Source organism: Tamandua tetradactyla, chromosome 2 (genome assembly GCF_023851605.1).
Source record: "Tamandua tetradactyla isolate mTamTet1 chromosome 2, mTamTet1.pri, whole genome shotgun sequence".
Lineage (NCBI taxonomy): Eukaryota > Metazoa > Chordata > Mammalia > Pilosa > Myrmecophagidae > Tamandua > Tamandua tetradactyla.
The window spans coordinates 193286445-193306754 of record NC_135328.1 but is presented as its reverse complement, the minus strand read 5'-3'; the positions used below and the strand labels follow the sequence as shown (position 1 = coordinate 193306754).

Genomic DNA, 20310 nt, shown 5'->3' with positions numbered 1-20310 from the left:
TACAGACTGAGATGGTATAATCTAGGAATGCCTGGAGTATGTAATGATAGTGACTAAATGTACAAATTTAAAAAGTGTTTTTGCATGAGGAAGAACAAAGGAATGTCGTTACTGCAGGGTACTGAAAATAGATGGTAATTTTTAAAATTTCAACCTATGTGTGAGACTAAAGCAAAAAATGTTTATGTGGTACAAAATTTATATTTTGACTAGTGCATTTCCTAATATAACTTCTGTAGACAGATTAATTGAACACCGTAAGTACATGGAACTTTGAATAGGACATGAGATTTTGTTGGTTTGTCCAGAGTGATGCCCTGATGAATCCCAGAGTGATTTGATCAGTGAGTGGGAAAGTATTTGTAAAGTCCTCTTCGGGGAATGGTGAAAATGGGGGAAAATTCAACCTCCCCAAGTTGAATTCTTGATGTTCTCACAAGCACTGTGGACAACCAAAGCTATAGGCTGAGCCCCCAGTCTTGGGGTTTGTTCATATGAAACTTAACCCCACAAAGGATAGGTCAAGCCTACTTAAAATTAGGCGTAAAAGTCACCACCAAGAGAATCTCTTTTATTGCTCAGATGTGGCCCCTCTCTCCAGCCAGCATGACAAGCAAACTCACCGCCCTCCCCCTGTCTGCGTGGGACATGACTTCCAGGGGTGTGGACCTTCCTGGCAACATGGGACAGAAATCCTAGAATGAGCTGAGACTTAGCAACAAGGATTTGAGAAAACCTTCTCAACCAAAAGGAGGAAGAGTGAAATGAAATAAAGTGTCAATGGCTGAGAGATTCCAAACAGAGTTGAGAGGTTATCCTGGAGGTTATTCTTACACATTAAGTAGACATCACCTTGTTATTCAAGATGTAATGGAGAGGCCTAAAAATGTAGAGCTGTGTCCCAGTAGCCATGTTTCTGGAAGATAATTGTATAATGATATAGCTTTCACAATGTGACTGTGTGATTGTGAAAACCTTGTGTCCTTTTATCTACCTTGTCAACAGATGAGTAAAGCATATGGAATAAAAGTAAATAATGGAACAAATGTTAAAATAAATTTAGATTGAAATGCTAGTGATCAATGAAAGGGAGGGGTAAGGGGTATGATATGTATTAATTCTTTTTCTGTTGTCTTTTTATTTCTTTTTCTGAACTGATGCAAATGTTCCAAGAAATGATCATGATGATGAATATGCAACTTTGTGATGATATTGTGAATTACTGATTATATATGTAGAATGGAAAGATCAAAATAGGAATGTTTGCATTTGTTTGGTGTTTTTTAGTATTTAAAAAAATAATAAAAAAAAGAAAGGTAGCCAACATTACCTGAGGTTGAAATGCCAGAACTGCCCTGGTATAATGTAGATGAGGGGATCCAGAGGCTTAGAGAGATTGGAATGTTAGAGTGGATTTATCATGCAAAGCCTGCTCTTACACCCCAGGAATGTCTGGAGGATGCACCTTTTACCAGAACAGTGAGAAATAAATTTGTGAGACTGGCGCCATCATCCCTGAAGAACTCTGTAGTTGCACTTCTCTGTAGGTCAGATATTACTGTGGGAACTGCTGTCACTGAGCTGGAATCCTTAAACACAATGGGGATGACCGGATCCTGAGTTGGCAGAAGCCAGGTGGCAGCACCTAATTGCCAAAGACAGGATAGACGTGGCTATTATAATAGACAGCAAACTCAAAGCAGGAGTCAAAATTATATGACTCAAGAGGTTTGTGGCATTGGCTAGTAAATCATGGGGTACCTAGAAATACAATAGAAGGGCAGTCTACTAAATTCTTGTTTATAAACAAAGGAGTTCCAGGTCAAGTGAACAGAAGTCTAACCTGAATGACAAAAACACAGAGTCACAGCCCCTTACACAATTTCCAGACTTGAGAGAATTTACAGACCCAGAGCCCCTTGAATGAAGGGGAGGCCAGGTCCCTTTGGGGGAGAACCATGTTACACTTCCACAAATTTATACTGTTAATCTTCCTCCAAGCCTTCCCCAAGGAGACCGACGGCCTTTCACCAGGGTCACTGTGCATTGGGGAAGAGGAAATGATCAGATATTTTGGGAATTATTAGACACTGGTTCAGAAGTGACATTAATTCCAAATGTCACTCTGGTCCACCAGTCAGAGTGGGGGCTTTTGGAGGCCAGGTGATCAATGGAGTTTTAGCTCAGGTCCGTCTCACAGTGGGTCCAGTGGGCCCCCAGGCCCATTCTGCAGTTATTTCCCCACTTCCAGAATGTATAATTGGAACAGACATACTGAGCAAATGGCAGAATCCACACATTGGCTCTCTAACTTGTGCAGCAAGGGCTATTATGGTGACAAAGGCCAAGTGGAAGCCACTAGAACTGCTCCTCCCTAGGAAAATAGTAAATCAGAAGCAATACCAAATTCCTGGAGGGGTTGCAGAGATTGCTGCCACTCTTAAGGACTTGAAGGATGCAGGGGTGGTGATTCCCACCACATGCCCACTCAACTCTCCTATTTGGCCTCTGCAGAAAACAGATGGGTCTTGGAGGATGACAGTGGATTATCGTAAACTCAACCAGGGGGCAACTCCAATTGAAGCTGCTCTTCTGGATGTGGTATCATTGCTTGGCAAATCAATACATCCCTTGTACCTGGTATGCAGCTATTGATCTGCAAATGCTTTTTCCTCAATAGCTGTTATTAAGGACCACCAGAAACAGTTTGCTTTCAGCTGGCAAAGTCCTACCTCAGGGGTGTATCAACTCTCCAGCCCTATGTCATAATCTTGTCCACAGGGACCTTGATCGTTTCTCCCTCCCACAAGACATCACATGGGTCCATTATATTGATGATATCATGTTGGTTGGATCTAGTAAGCAAGGAGTAGCAACTACTCTAGACTTACTGGTAAGGTATTTGCATGTCAGAGGATGGGAGATAAATCCAACAAAAATACAGGGGCCTTCCACCTCAGTGAAATTTCTAGGTGTCAAGTGTTGTGGGGCATGTCGAGATATCCCTTCTAGGGTGAAGGATAAATTGCTGTATCTGGCCCCTCCTATGACCAAAAAAGAGGCAACAATGCCTAGTTGGTCTCTGGATTTTGGCAACAACATATTCCTCTTTTGGGTGTGCTACTCCAACTCACTTATTGAGTGACCAGAAAAGTTGCTAATTTTGAGTGGGGACCTAAGCACGAGGAGGTTCTGTGACAGGTCCAGGCTGCTGTACACGCTTCTCTCCCACTTGGGCCGTATGAGCCAGAAGATCCAATGGTGCTGGAAGTGTCAGTGGCAAATAGAGATGCTGTCTGGAGCCTTTAGCAGGCCGTATAGGAGAATCACAACACAGACCCTTAGGATTTTGGAGCAAAGCCTTACCATCTGCGGCAGATAACTACTCTTCTTTCAAGAAGCAGCTTTTGGCCTGCTCCTGGGCCTTAGTAAAGACTGAGCACTTAACCATGGGCCACCGAGTTACCATGAGACCTGAGTTGCCTATCATGAGTTGGGTGTTGTCTGACCCACCAAGCCATAAATTTGGGCATGCGCCGCAGCACTCTATTGTAAAATGGAAATGGTATGTACAAGATAGGGCCAGAGCAGGTCCTGAAGGCACAAGTAAGTTACATGAAGAAGTAACCCAAATGCCCATGGTCTCCACTCCTGCTACATTACCTTGTCTTTCCCAGACCAGAGCTATGGCCTCTCGGGGAGTTCCTTACAATGAATTGACTGAGGAAGAGAAAACTCAGGCCTGGTTTACAGATGGTTCAGCACGATATGCAGGTACTACCCGAAAGTGAACAGTTGCAACACTACAGCCACTTTCTGGGGTGTCCTTGAGGGACAGTGGTGAGGGAAAATCCTCCCAGTGGGCAGAACTTCGAGCAGCACACCTGGTTGTTCATTTTGCTTGGAAGGAGAACTGGCCAGAGGTGCATTTGTATACTGACTCATGGGCTGCGGCTAATGGTTTGGCTGGATGGCCAGGGACTTGGAAAGACCGTAATTGGAAAATTGGTGATAAAGAGGTCTGGGGAAGAAGTATGTGGATAGACCTTTCTGAGTAGGCTAAAAACATGAAGATATTTGTGTCCCATGTGAATGCACACCAGAGGGTGACCTCAGCAGAGGGGGGTTTTAATAATCAAGTGGATAAGATGACCTGTTCTGTGGATGCCAGTCAGCCCCTTTCCCCTGCATCTCCTGTCATTGCCCAGCGGACTCATGAACAAAGTGGTCATGGTGGTAGGGATGGAGGTTATGCATGGGCTCAGCAACATGGACCTCCACTCACCAGGGCTGACTTGGCTACAGCCACTGCTGAGTGCCTAATCTGCCAGCAGCAGAGACCCACACTCAGCCCCTGATAGGGCACCATTCCCCGAGGTGACCAGCCAGCTACATGGCGGCAGGTTGATTACATTGGACCATTCCCTTCATGGAGGGGCAGCGATTTGTTCTAACCGGAATAAACATACTCTGGATATGGATTTGCTTTTCCTGCACACAATGCTTCTTCCGAAACTACTATCCGTGGGCTTACAGAATGCTTTATCCATCTTCATGGTATTCCATATAGCATTGCTTCTGATCAAGGAACATGGAATGGGTAGTGGAAGAAGGTAGTGATAAATATGAAGTACGACCATGTGATCATTTCCAGAAACAAGGTTTGTAATGCTGTTTTGTTCATATTATACTATTTAAGTTGTAAGATATCAAGTTTAAGGATGAATATCACCCAGGGACTTGCACCCTGTTCTGGAAAGATTTAATGTGTTTCCAGTTATATGCAGGACAGTTGAGTATTGTTAGGTGAAAGAAAAAAATGTGTGTTTTATTGGTTTTTATTTAGAAATTAGATATGGTTTAAGGTGATATGTATAACTGTCAAGTTTACAAGTGGTGGGCTGTCATGGTCAGGTTCATGTGTCAACTTGGCCAAGTGGTGGAACCTGTTTGTCTAGTTGGGCAAATCCTGGCCTGTCTGTTGCAATGCGGACATTTCATAGAATTAAATCATGATCACGTCAGCTGCATCCACAGCTGATTCCATTTGTAATCAGCCAAGGGGAGTGTCTTCTGCAATAAGTGATGCTTAATCTAATCACTGGAAGCCTTTTACGGAGGATTCAGAAGAGACAGGCTCTCTTCCTGCTTCGGCCTGCGAGCCTCTCCTATGGAGTTCATCCAGACCCTCCATTGGAATTGTCAGCTTCACAGCCTGCCCTGCAGATTTTGGACTTTGCATTCCCACGGTTACATGAGACATTTATAAATTTTGTATTTGTGGGTGTTTCCTGTTGATTCTGTTTCTCTAGAGAACCCTGACTAATACAACTAGTGTCTAGAAACTATTGATTTTTTCTTATTAATCTTTTGTCCTCCACTTTGCTGAATTTGTTTATTAGTTCCAGTTGCTTTGTTGTGGATTTTTCAGGATTTTCTATGTATAGGATTATGTCTTCTGCAAGCAGGGAACATTTTATGTCTTCCTTTCCAGTTTGGATGGTTTTATTTACTTTTCTTGTCTAATTGTTCTGGCTAGAACTTCCAGTACAGTGTTGAATAGGTGTGATACATTGGGCATCCTTGTCTTGTTCCTAATCTTAGAGGGAAAGCTTTCAGTCTTTCACTGTTGAGTATAATGTTAGCTGTCAGATTTTCATATATGTCCATCATGTTGAGGAAGTTTCCTTCTATTCCTAATTTTCTAAGTGTTTTATGAAAGAGAATTGCTGGATTTTATCAAATGCATCTTATGCATCAAATTGAGATTATCATGTGGATCATGTTTTTTTTTTTTCCTTTGTTCTGTTTGTGTGGTTTATTACATTAATTGATTTGTCTTATATTGAAACACCTTTGCATATCTTGGATAAATCCCACTCGATCGTGGTGTATAATTCTTTTGATGCACTGTTGGATTCAGTTTGCTAGTATTTTGTAGAATTGTTTTGCATCTATATTCATAAGAGATAGTGGTCTGTAATTTTCTTTTCTCGTGATATCTTTATCTGGCTTTGGTTTGAAACTTTTATGTACCCCAGAAAAGCCATGTTTTAACCTGACCCAATCTTGTGGGGTCAGCCATTTCTTTTATTCCTAATGCAGCATTGTAGGGTGGTAACTTTTGATTAGATTAGCTCCATGGAGATGTGGCATGCCCAATTGTGGGTGTGACCTTTTGATTAAATGGAGATGTGACCCCACTCATTCAAGGTGTGTCTTGATTAGTTTGCTAGAGTCCTTTAATAGGGGAAACACTTTGGCGAAGTCTCAATTGCAGATGCGTGGAGAACAGTTGCTTCAGAGCTTACAGAGACATTTGGAGATGCTTGGAGTACCTAGACATGGGCAGAGCCCAGCAGATGTCGCTGTTTACCTTCCCATGAGATGTGAAGCAAGCCAGAACCCAGAGTTATGTCCTGGAGATGCTAAATGAAGGCCCACAGAAGCCAAGTGAAGAATGCCCTCAGAAAACAGAATTTGAAAGCAACAAAATCTAGGAGCAAGGGACCAGCAGATACCAGCCACATGCCTTCCCAGCTAACAGAGCTATTCCAGATGGCATCAGTCTTTCTTGAACGAGGATAATTTTTGTTGGTGCCTTAATTTGAACATTTTCATGACCTTAGAACTATAAACTTGTAATAAGTTCCCTTTATAAAAAGCTGTTCCATTTCTGATATATTGCATTCCAGTAAGTAGCTTTAACAAGTTAATACAATTGGTTTATTGCAATCTCTATTTCTTCCTGAGTCATTGTAGGTAATTTGTGTGTTCTAGGAATTTGTCCATTTCATGTAGGTTATCTAATTTGTTGTTGTACAGTTGTACATAATATCCTACAGTATCCTCTTACAGACTTTTTTATTTATCTGTAATCTGTAGTAATATTTCCCTTTTAATTTCTGATTTACATTATTTTTGTCCTTTCTCTTTTTTCTTTCTCAGTCATGCTAATGGTTCGTCAATGTTATTGATCTTTTCAAAACACTAACTCTTGGTTTTTAAAATTATATTGTTTTTTAATTTTCTAATTCATTTGTCTTTGCTCTAATATTTATTTCCTTCCATCTGCTTGTTTTGCATTTATTTTGTTCTTCTTTTTCTAGATTCATTGTTTTTCTCATATCCTTTAGTTTTTTCTCCTTGTTTTCTTTTTATCTACTTGAACATATTGAGGGTCATCTTTTTAAAGTCCTTCTCCAGTAAGTTCAAATTCTGGTCCTCTTCGTGACGATTTCTGGACTTTTATCTTGTTCTTTTGGATGGTCCTTGATTTCCTGTTTCTTTGTCTTGTAATCTTTTGTTGCACACTATATACACTATATATTTTAATATTTTAAATAGTTAACTCTGGGATTTAGTCCCTGAACTGTTTGTTCGTTAAGTTTGTATTGGGCTAATAATATAACAGAGATTTTCTCGAATGCTAGGAGCACACCCATGCTAACAAACCAAAGCAAAAAGTGCCTTTCACATTTGCTCTGCTTTGACTGGTAGTCTCCTTCAGAGTTTAGCCCTTCTGTGAAGATCATCCTGAGGCAAATAGTATGTACAGTGTCCTCCCTGTCTTATCTGAGCCTGCATAGAGCCAGAGCCACAAAACCTGCATCTTTACCTGGACTTGTACTTTCTAGAGGCTTTAGGAATTTCCTATTTATGGTGCACAGCATTCAAATGATCACCCCTTCTACTCCCTTTGAAATAGACCTCCACTGACTCTTGGGGCTCCCTCCAGTGATTTAATGCAGGTAATCCTTTACCCCAGGTAGCTTCAACTTAATTGTTTTTCACACTGTCCCAACTGTCTGCATATCACATATTGTATGTGATATGTAGGAAGTGTCTGCAAGCCACTTCTCTATCCTCAGGACAACTCTGGGAAGGCAAGCCAGTGACACATTGTCCAGTTCATTCTCTAAGACTTCCACCAGATAGATTGGCACTGATATACATGCACCCCAGTATGTGCACAGGGGCCTCTCCGCATACTCTGGAACATGACCAGGGACCCACAATGAGAGCAGAAGCTGGTTCCACCCTGCATTGTGAAGGGGGTGGGGGAAGGAATAGCAAGGGCACCAGTAGCTTCTTCTATGGCTTTTGAAACTGTGTTTTCTTGATTCAGCACTTGACCAGTTAATGCGGCCCTTTAAATGTTTTCTGTAGTTTTTGAAGAAGGTTGAGGAATCTTTAAGATTCCTCTGCCACCTTGTCCAAGGAGGGGTAGAACAGTGGTCACCCTCAGAGATGGCCCCAATGATCTGAAGTAGCTGATCAAAAGTCAAGATTTGTGATCAGAACACACAGCCCTGGAGTTTGGAGAACTAAGTCATTATGCTCCATCCTGGCACCAGCAAGCTGCACCAGAAGACCAAAATCCAGTCCCCACTGCTGCCCACCATGAGGCTGTGGGATGGGGGATGGTAGCTACTACAGGGAGGGTGAAATGCATCGTTATTTATTACAGTTTGCCAGCCTCTTCTTCCTCCTCCTTCCTGGATGCTTCACAGTGTTCCTTTAGATTCTGGAGGTTCAAAATAGTTAATTTAGACAGTTCCTGACAGTTCAATAGTTGTTTTAGAGGAGGGACTGATTCCTGGAGCTTCCTCCTCCACCATCTCTTCCAATAGTACTCTTGTTTGAGCTCTTTATATGTTCTGGATACAAGTCTTTTGTCCGATATATGTATTGCAAATATTTTTGTCCAATTTGTTTCTTAGTTTTTCACTTCCTTAGTGGTATCTTTCTACAAGCAGAATTTTGATGAAGTCCAATTTGTCAATTATTTTCTTTTGTGGTTCATGTTTTTTGTATCCTAAGAAATCCTTGTCTATCCATGGTCCTGAAGATTTTCTTCTAGAAATTTAACTTCTACATTTAGGCCTATGTTTCTATTAAATTAAGTATCGTATGTGATATGTAGGAAGGATCAAGGTTCATTTGTTTCTATATAGATATTCAATTATTCCTACACCATTGGTTTGGAAATGTTAGCCTCTCCCCCATTGAATTACTTGGCACCTTTGTCAAAAAACATTTCGTAATATGAACCTGACTTAAAAAAAATCAATTGATAATATATTTGTGTTTCTATTTCTGGACTTTCTATTCTATTCTATTGATCTATGTGCCTTTCCTAATGCCAATACTGCACTGTCTTGATAACTGTAGTTTTAAGTCTTGAAATCATGCAGGATAAATTTTCTTTTCTTTTTGTCAAAATTGTTTTGGCTTAATACATGGAATCTTGAATAGGGCATGAGATTTTGTTAGTTTGTCCAGGTTGGTGTGATGCCCCAATATCTCAGAATAATCTGGGCAGTGAATAAAGAAATATTTGTAAGGTTCCCTTGGGGAACTGAAGAGAAAGGAAGAAATATTCAACTTCCCCATTTAGGAGAATTTCTGATATTCTTGCAAGCTGTAGGGACAACCAATCAATAGACTGAGCCCTCAGTCATGGCGTTTGCCCTTTCTGAAACATATTCCTGCAAAGAATAGGCTAACCCTACTTAAAATTAGGCCTAAGTATCACCCCAGAGAACCACTTTTGTTGCCGCTCTCTCTCTCTAAGCCAACATTGCAAGTGAACTTACTGCCCTCCCCCTCTAAGTGTGACATGACTCCCAAGGGGTATAAACCTCCCTGGCAGTGTGGGACAGAAATCCTGGGACTTGGCATCAAGGAATTGAGAAACCATTCTCTACCAAAAGGGAGAAAAGAGAAATGAGACAAAATAAAGTGTCATTGGTTGAGAGATTTCAGCCAGAGTTGAGAGGTTATCCTGGAGGTTCTTATGCATTATATAGATATCCCCTTGTTAGTTTATGGTGTTTTGGAGTGACTAGAGGGAAGTACCTGAAACTATAGAGCTGTGTTCCAGTAGCCTTGCTTCTTGAAGACGATTGTATAATGAAATAGCTTTCATAGTATGAATGTGTGATTGTGAAAACTTTGTGTCTGATGCTCTTTAGGGTATGGACAGATGAGTAAAAACTATGGATAAAAATAAATAATAGGGGGGACAAAAGGTAAAATAAATTGAGTAGATGGAAATACTAGTGGTTGATGAGAGGGAGGGGTAACGGGTATTGTATGTATGAGGTTTTTTTTTTTCTTTTTTATTTCTTTTTCTGGAGTGATGCAAATGTTCCAAAAAATTATCAAGGTGATGAATACACAGCTATGTGGTAATATTGTAGGCCATTGGTTGTACACCATGCATGGAATGTATATGTGTGAAGATTTATCAATAAATATATTTTTTATTTGTTTTGGCTATTCATGGTCCATTGCTTTTCATATATGTTAATTCTATAAAAAGAAGCTTATTTGAATTATTAAAATCAAAGTGAAATTCACATATTATAAAATTAACCAGCCAGCTTGGATTTTGATTAGGATTATTGTGCTGGTTTGAAATGATGTATGTACCCTAGAAAAGCCATGTCTTAACCCTAATCCCATTTTGTAAAGGCAGCCGTTTTTCCTAATCCCTATTCAGTATTGTATGTTTGAAACTGTAATTAGATCATCTCCCTGGAGATGTGATTTAATCAAGAGTGGTTGTTAAATTGGATTAGATAGAGGCATGTACCCACCCATTTGGGTGGGTCTTGATTGGTTTACTGGAGTCCTATAAAAGAGGAAACATTTTGGAGAATGAGAGATTCAGTGAGAGCAGAGCAGAATGACAGCCACAAGAAGCAGAGTCCACCCACCTGCCACCTTAGAGATGAAAAAGAAAAATGCCTCCCGGGGAGCTTTATGAGCAGGAAGCCAGGAGAAGAAACTAGCAGATGACGCCATGTTCACCGTGTACCCTTCCAGATGAGAAAGGAACCCTGACTGTGTTCACTATGTGCCTTTCCAGATGAGAGAGAAACTCTGACTGTGTTCGCCATGTGCCCTTCCACTTGAGAGAGAAACCCTGAACGTCATCGGCCTTCTTGAACCAAGGTATCTTTCCCTGGATGCCTTAAATTGGACATTTCTATAGACTTGCTTTAATTGGGACATTTTCTCGGCTTTAGAACTGAAAACTAGCAACTCATTAAATTCTCCTTTTTAAAAGCCATTTGTTTCTGGTATATTACATTCCAGCAGCTAGCAAACTAGAACAATTATATTGATTCTTTTGGTCAATTTGAATAGAATTGACATATTAACTGTTTGTCTTCTAATCCATGTACATGACTTGTCTCTCCATTTAATTAGATCTTTTAAATTTCATCAGTTTTCTAGTTTTCATCATATAGCTTTTGTACATATTTTGTTGATTTTATGATTTAATGCTTTTGATGCTGTTATGAATGGCATTGTTTTTAAATTTCATATTCCAGTTGCTCATTGCTAACATAATGTATAGAAATACAATTGATTTTTGTAGGTTGACCTTATTCTATCCTGTGGCCTTGTTAAATTCAATTACTAGTTCTCAAAGATCCTTTGTAGATCTCGGGATTTTCTATGTACATGATTATGTCATCTGTAATGTCGAGTTTTCTTCTTCCTTTCCACTCTAAATGCTTTTTATTTCTTTCTTATCTATTGTTACACTGACCAAGATCTCCAGGACAATGTTGAATAAAAATAATGAGAGCATAAATCACTGCCCTATTCCCTATCTTAGTGGGAAAAGTGTTCAAATTTTCACCATTAAGTATAATGTTAGCTATGTGATTTTTGTAGATGCTCTTTACCAGGCTAAGGAAATTCCCTTCTATTACTATTTTATTGAGAGATTCATCATGACTGTGTGTTGAATTTTACAGCTGCCTTTTCTGCATCCATTGAGATGATTTAATGTTTTTTCTTACTTTATTCTGTTAATATGGTAAATTGCATTGATTTTCACCTCTTAGGTCATCTTGTGTTCCTGGGATAAGCCTTACTTGGTATTACCCTTTTATATATTTGATTTACTAACAATGTTAAGGATTTTTGTATCTATGTTTATGGGCACAATATTAGAGTAATGCTAGCCTCATAAAATTAGTTGGGTGGTGTTTCCTTTTCTATTTTCTGAAAGTATTTGAATAGAACTGGTATCATGTCCTCCTCAAACATCGGATAGAATCCAACACTGAAGCTGTTTGGGACTGGAATTTTCTTTATGGAAAGGTTTTTTAATTGCATGTTCAATTTCTTTAGTGTTACATGATCAATTTTTTTATTTATGGCTATTCAGATTTTCTATTTCTTCTTGTATCAATTTTCATAAGTTGTATTTTTCAAGGAATTTGCCATTTCATCTGACTAGTTGAATATGTCGGCATTGAGTTGTTTATAATATTTTGTTTTTATTCTTTTAATGTCTGTAGGATCTGTAGTGATGTTTCTCTCTTTCATTCCTGATATTGGTAATTTGTGTCTTTTTTCTTGGTTGTTCTACTTAGAGGTGCCTTATTTTTATGATATTTTCAGAGAACCAGATTTTGGTTTCAATGATCTTTATCATTTACTCATTTTTTTATTTCATTAATTCCTGATTTTGTCTTTATTATTTCCTTCCTTCTGTTTACTTTGGGTTTAACTGTTCTCCTTTTTCTTAGGTAGCAACTTAACTCATTGACTTTTAAAACTTTTTTTCTTTTGGGCAGGCCATGGTGGCTCAGCAGGCAAGGACACTTGCCTGCCATGCCAGAGGACCCGGGTTCGATTTCCGGTGCCTGCCCATGTAAAAAAAACAAAAAAAAAACTTTTTTTCTTTTAAATAAGTGTTTAAAGTTATAAATTTTCCTCTAAGCATTGCTTTATTTGCAAACCACAACTACCTTGTTTTAAATGAGAATACAGGAATTTTTAATTTCTAAATTAAAATTTTTAACTAATGTGGTAGTAAAAGAGTGGATATTAATTTGATGCTTCTCTAGCAGTATTCTCAGATGTTTCAGTTTGCTAAAGCTGTCAGAATGCAATAAACCAGAAATGAATTGGCTTTTAACAGTGGGATTTATTAAATTACAAGTTAAAAATCCTAAAACTGTGAAAATATCCAGATTAAGGCATCAACAAGAGGATACCTTCTCTGAAGAAAGACTGCTGGCATCCAGGGTTCCTCTGTCACATGGGAAGGCACATGGTGATGTCTTCTGGTCCTTTTCTCCTGGTTCCAGTTTCAATGGTTATCTACAAATATCTCTGGACATCTCTCTCTTGGCTTCTCTGAGCTCTCTAGGCTTTTACTGTCTTTTAACCTCTTCACAAAGGATTCCTGTAAAGGATTAAGACCCACCTGGAAGGGACTGGGTCACATCTCAATTGAAATAGCCTAATCAAAAGGTCCCACCCACAAGAGAACTCTCCCTACAAGAATGGACTAAAAGAACATGGTCTTCCAGGGCATCGGGATTTGTTAGAGAAGATTTCAGATGGGGAGGTTTAATATTAAATTAAACATGGGTATATTTTAACATGAAAAAACAAATCATGGTCTCTGCTGTGGTACATAACAGATTTAAACCAGCACGGATATCTTGTTTTGCAGTTGTCTGGCATAACTCTGAAAATATTCTGCCTCTTTTAGCACAATAGCCTTGGTTTGTCTGTCCTTCGGACACACAGTGAGATAAGGACTCAGCAAAAAGCTGAATCTTTGGGCGCATGATGAGAATTTGAAGATGCCAATCGCTAGCCAAGTGACTCATCTTTTTTTCTTTTGTAATTTTTGTGATGTTTGAGATTCTGAAGCCTGTGATTAACTAGATCCTACATGCATCAAACATAGGTTAAACTTCATTGTGGACATAACTCCTTAAGCACTAATTTATGATAGTGTTCCTCATCTCTCATATGTATTAATATTTATAAATTTGATACAGAACTGAAATGTAGTTAATGCATTTCTTAAAATAACTGCTCATCTAGTTCAAAACAGTTCGCATCCAATGAGAACTGATTTAGTAGATTATACTTCCTGAGTTTGAGAGGCCTCACCAATCTGTGTTTCTAGACCATAGACTCATTTTCTACCATTATTTCATGTTCTCTTGAATGAATTTGACTCATAATGACTTAACAAATATATGCAGATGTTAGGGCTAAAGTTACTACAAAACCTCTAAACAAAAATATCACTTTGGATGTTCAAATGAATATTTTACAGAGTTTTGAGCCAAGTAATACCTTCAAAAAAAACTGGTCAGCAGCTAGCTAGACTTTGGTAGAAAAGTTATGACATCATGAAAGGTATCGTAAGAGTTATTGTAGCCTGAGAAGAGATGACTCACAACTATCTGTATGAAGAGTATTTGAAAAAAAAACTTTGCCTAGGGCTTGCTAAGACTTTAGGGAATATAGAGAGGAAAAACAATAAGTGCTAATGTATCAACATATATAATAACTCTAATTGCAATGATTCCATTAATGTTCTGATTTATGGAAATGTGTCTGTCTGCTAAACAGAATATTCCTGAGTGGGGCTAACGTTGTAGATTATGCAACTATATTTATAATTTTTTATAAATAATGCCACACATTAAAAATTTAAAAATCTTGGTCACAAATGATAGAAAGCTAACTTAAATTTAAGCAGAAAAGTAAATTTATTGGCTCATGTAACTAAAAATCCAAAGGGAGCTTTGGCTTAGGCACAGGAGTTAAAAGGTCACCATGACTCTTTTACCAAACAGTTCTACCTTGCTTTCTTCTGGGTAGGCATCATTCCTAGGTAGATGTTCCCACTTATTGAAGATGACTTTTCACAGTTCTGTGCTTATATGATTCTCAAGACACATATCTCATGTAGTAAAACCCTCATTTTCTAGTTCCATGATGCACTCCAGAAAAGATCTCAGACTAACCAGCCTGGGCCCTATGCCCATCTCTTGGGCCCTGTGCCCATCAGGTCCCTTTGGTAAAAAATTGAAGGAAATTTTGCAATAGATACTTGTGGTAGTATGGCATCCTTCTTCAATCAAAGGTTCAATAAAATCCAGTTTTATAAAGCAGCCCAGGTCTGAGAAATGTAAGACAGGTTATCATGCCTGCAATATAGAAAGCCAAGGCAGATTTCTCTTCAGTAGACCTAGAATTTTCTGGTTTGGGGGTGGTTTTTGGTTGTAGTAGTGGTGATTATATGGACAATTGAATACTTCAGTAAGCTGTTCATCTAGCTGGACAGTTTCTTGGGACAACATGACCAGCTGACAATCATAGTATGATAATTGTGCCCAACTTGTCTCTGGCATTTAACCACTGTCACTTGGCCTCTGCTATTCTGGTATTTTATCTCCATTTCAGTGAGGAAATCTCTCTCTCACATCCTCATCCTACAGATGACAGACGTAATGTTTTAGTGAAGGAAATGTCCTCTGGGCCTTTGGATTTCTTTCTTCACACTATGCCAAAAGTTCTGGAACCTCAGCTTCATTGAATAAAGTTTACCCTTGCGTCCAAGTTGCAGTCAACCAGTGAAGCAAACTTTTAGAGCTATTCCCAGGTGTTCATGCTAACACAAATCCAGAATCTCTGGTAAGTGCATCCATACCAATAAATTCAGTCTGCTACAACATTATATTCCTTCAAATAGATTTTCAAACATATTCCCAGGTTTCTGCCAAGGTAAATTAACATAATCTTGTCAATATTTTGTACATATAAATGATCTCTTTTCAGGTCAGATTTTGCACTACCCATGGGGAGTGCAGAGATCTGACACTAGTTATGGTCTAGTGATAATGAAGGGTGGTGAGATGTTTTGGGAGCAAAATAGGCATCCCTTTGCTAAATAATTGCCTCAGGTGAGTTATTATGAGAGTCTTCAGGAAACAGAAGGCTAGTATTCTCATACAAGGAAGGAGGAGCTGCTTTCCAAGCCAGGGAAGCTCAAGGGAATTTAGAAGTTCAGGGTTCTCTGATTGAGTCTATTCAAATGCCCCATCCTAAGTTTTAGAGTTTCCCTCCTTCAAAATCAGTACCATCACATAAGAGACTTGGGAAGGGTGTAAATTCAATTTATGTTATAATTTTACAACAATTACATTTGAGGTCCAATATTTATCTATATCCCCCTGTGGCTTCAAGAAATAAGAAGTACCTTTAGGTTCACCATGAGAGTTCCCTGGTTCTCTGATGGTGACTTCAGCTGAGTTTAAAGCCTACAGCATGTCATTGTCTTTTTGTAAACACTCTATTATAGTCAGAAGCAGCTAGCCTTCCCCAGAGTCCTTATGGTTATCATTACCACCATAATGGTCAAAAATAGCAGCCACGTGGTCTCCTAAACCTTGTCTTCAGTAGGCTTTTCATCCTAAGCAAATGCAGGTAATAATTTAAGTAATTTCAATGCCATATGACATATATTGTTTGCTGGTTTGAAAGGAAGTATGCCCCCTAAGAAAAGCCATGTTTTAATGTAAATCCCATTTCATAAAAGTAGAATAATCTCTATTCAATACTGTATGTTTGAAACTGTAATGAGATCATCTCCCTGGTTGATGTGATTTAGTCAAGAATGGTTGTTAAATTGGATTAGGGGATGACATGTCTCCACCCATTTGAGTGGGTCTTGATTGGTTTACTGGAGTCCTATAAAAGAGGAAACATTTTGGAGAAAGAGATTCAGAGATAGTAGAGAATGCTGCAGCACCGCGAGGCAGAGAGTCCACGATCCGGTGACCTTTGGAGTTGAAGAAGGAAAACTCCCGGGGAGCTTCATGAAACCGGAAGCCAGGAGAGAAAGCTAGTAGATGATGCCCTGTCTGCCATGTGCCCTTCCAGCTGAGAGAGAAACTGTGACTGTGTTCACCATGTGCCTTTCCAGATGAGAGAGAAACCCTGAACTTCATCAGCCTTCTTGAACCAAGGTATCTTTCCCCGGATGCCTTTGATTGGACATTTCTACAGACTTGTTTTAATTGGGACATTTTGTCGGCCTTAGAACTGTAAACTAGCAACTTATTAAATTCCCTTTGTTAAAAGCCATTCCGTTTCTGGTATATTGCATTCCAGCAGCAAGCAAACTAGAACATATTATCAGTATTCCCATTTGGCAATAAGATCATTACTCTGTCCAAGCTGAAGTAGTCAGCAAACCAATCCCCAAATCCTATTTTGGAGAGTCAATTTCTTGGAACCTTTTCTGTTGCCAAGACCATATAGTCAGGGTCCTGATAAAAAAAACAGAAGCCACTCTAGATATTCCAGACAGAGATAATTTAATACAGGGAATTACAAGAGTTTTAGAAGGTCTGGAAGAGCAAAACTGAGGATGGCGCCTGGAGGAACAAAAAGAAAGAAAGAAATGACAGAAATCACAAGCTGCTACTTCCCATGAGCTAAAGCTTGTTATTCTATACCTGCTACTGCTGCAAGTCAAAATTGGATCCACGGCAATTGTGTCTTCTTTTGTATGGCTGGAGCAATAAAAAAGATTCTGCATCTGCCCAAGCTGCTCAAGGCTAGAATTGCCTCCACCCTGCTGCCATTGCAGCAACCATCAATTATCAGAGCTGCAAGCAAAAAATTTCCTTCTTCCTCTGGTTCTGACCTTCTACTAATATCACCTTTTGACATATCCTATAGTAAGCAGCTGATGATAGAACCTGCATAATGTAGTTTGCAGATTCCCAGGGCAGAACATAAAAGGGTGGATATGAGGCTAAAAAACAATAAGGAAATAGCACAAAAACTAAAATCAGTTGATTTAGTTGAGGACTGTGCTTCCTTACAAGAACAAAGAACAGATTTATTCAGTCTTAGATTGGTAGGTTAAAGAAAAATGGAAACCTCTGACTTTCAGTTGTCATAGTCTGCCAGTGAACAGTTACACCAACAGAAAACCACTGAATATTTATTGAGTACCTACTACAGTTTGCTCAATTTATGTGGCAATACTTTAATCCCACGATTTAAGTGAAAAGCATAGATTAGAGTAGATTAAAAATCAGATATACATTGCTATGTTTAACATTTCCCCCATCCTCATGATTTTCCCAAATATTATTTTCTTTTATTAGAGATGTTGTGGTTTATAGAACAAATTTGCATAAACTACAGGACTTCCATATACCACCCTATTATTAACAACTTTCATCAGTTTAGAATATTTGTTACAATTGATGATAGCACAGTTTATGATTGTACTATTGACTATAGTCAGTGTTTTAATTTAGGGTTCACTCTGAAGTGTTATTCCGTGGATTTAAAAAAAATTATCCTGTTACCGTACATACAATCTAGCATTTCCCCTTTTAATCACATTCAGATATATATTTCAGTGCTGTTAATTCAGTTCACAATGCTATGCCATCATCACCACCACCTGTTACCAAAACATTAGCATCATTCCAAATAGGAACATTTTAAGCCTTCACTTCCATTCCTACATCCCCTGTAACCTATATTCAAGATTCTGACTCTATGAGTTTTCTTATTCTAATTATTTCAAATGAGTAATATCATACAATATTTCACCTTTTGTGTCAGGCTTATTTCACACAACACAATGTCTTCAAGGTTAATCTGTGTTGTGACATGTATAGGGACTTCATTCCTTTTTACAGCTGGGTAACATTCCATTGTTTTTCTATTCCACCTTTTGTTTATCCATTCATCAGTTGATGGGCTGTTGGGTTGGTTCCATATTTTGGCAAATTTGAGTAAGGCTGCTATGAGAATCAGTGTGTAAATATCCATTAGACACCCTGCTTTGTGATCCTTTGGGTATATACCTATTAATGGGTATATTAGTTAGGGTTCTCTAGAAAAACAGAATCAACAGGAAACACTCACAAATATAAAATTTATAAAAGTGTCTCACGTAACCATGGGAATGGAGAGTCCAAAATCCACATGGCAGGCTATGAAGCCAACGATTATGATGGAGGTTCTGGACGACCTCCACAGTAGAGGCTCAACAACCGAAGCAGGAGGAGAGCCTGTCTCTTCTGAATCTTCCTTAAAAGGCTTCCAGTGATTAGATTAAGCATCACTCATTAAAGAAGACACTCTGCTTGGCTGATTACAAATGGAATCAGCTGTGGATGCAGCTGATGTAACCATGATTTTAATTCTATGAAATGTCCTCATCACAACAGCACTGCCCAACCAGACAAACAGGTACCACCACTTGGCCAAGTTGACACATGAACCTGACCATGACAGTCCACCCCTTGTCAACTTGGCAGCTATACATATCACCTTAAACCATACCTAATTTCTAAATAAAAACAACAAAGCGACTTCCGGAGAAGATGGCGGCTTAGTAAGACGCGCGGGTCTTAGTTCCTCCTCCAGAAAAGCAACTAAAGAAACAGAAACAATATGAAACAGCTCCCGGAGTCACGACAGAGACCAAAAAGACAGCGTACCCCATTCTGGAACACCTGAACGGGCAGGGAGAATCTGCTGCGGTGAGATACCCGAGGGGCGCGCGTTTTCCCGGCCGGGGCGGCTGGCGACTGGGGTCCCCTCCACACACGTGGCTCACCGGCCTGACTGGGAACGTTGGATAGCGGGGCCCTCCCGTCACGCTTGGCGTTTCGGGCCAGCTGGGCAATTAGGACCGGCACTCTCCCAAGCCGCGGCGGCCAGCGACCCCCACCTCCACGCGCGGTTTCCCGGGCCAACTGCGGTGCAGACAGACGAGCGCCACGAGTGCCACCTACTGGGCAGGAAAAGAAAAACAGAGCCCAGAGATTTCACAGAAAAACCTTTCAACCAGCTGCGTAACACACCCAGGGAAATCTGATCAAATGCCCAGACACCAGCAGAAAATAATGGATGACGCTCGGAAAACTGAAGATATGGCCCAGTCAAAGGAACAAACCAATAGTTCAAATGAGATACAGGAGCTGAAACAACTAATGCTGAATATACAAACAGAAATGGAAAAATTCTTCAAAAACCAAATCAATAAATTGAGGGAGGACATGAAGAAGACATGGGCTGAACAAAAAGAAGAAATAGAAAATCTGAAAAAACAAATCACAGAACTTATGGGAGTGAAGGACAAAGAAGAAAAAATGGAAAAAACAATGGATACCTACAATGGTAGATCTAAAGAGGCAGAAGCTACAATTAGTGAACTGGAGGATGGAACATCTGAATTCCAAAAAGAAACAGAAACTATAGGGAAAAGAATGGAAAAACTTGAGCAGGGGATCAGGGAACTGAATGACAATATGAAGCGCACAAATATACATGTTGTGGGTGTCCCAGAAGGAGAAGAGAAGGGAAAAGGAGGAGAAAAACTAATGGAAGAAATTATCACTGAAAATTTCCCAACTCTTATGAAAGACCTAAATTTACAGATCCAAGAAGTGCAGCGCACCCCAAAGAGAATAGACCCAAATAGGCGTTCTC

At 39.4% G+C, this 20310-nt stretch overlaps 1 protein-coding gene across 6 annotated transcripts in view; it reads left to right on the top strand.

Annotated features, from left to right (window-relative positions):
• Nucleotides 1–20310, top strand: part of ZBTB8A (zinc finger and BTB domain containing 8A) — a 105974-nt gene that overhangs the window by 57141 nt on the left and 28523 nt on the right. Inside the window, exon 2 of one of the 6 annotated variants that reach the window (XM_077150458.1) lies at nucleotides 10877–10962. The exons of the other annotated variants lie outside the window; for them this stretch is intronic. The gene's annotated coding sequence lies outside the window, so the exon portion shown is untranslated. The remainder of the gene's footprint in view (nucleotides 1–10876; nucleotides 10963–20310) is intronic. 6 annotated transcript variants of the gene reach the window in all.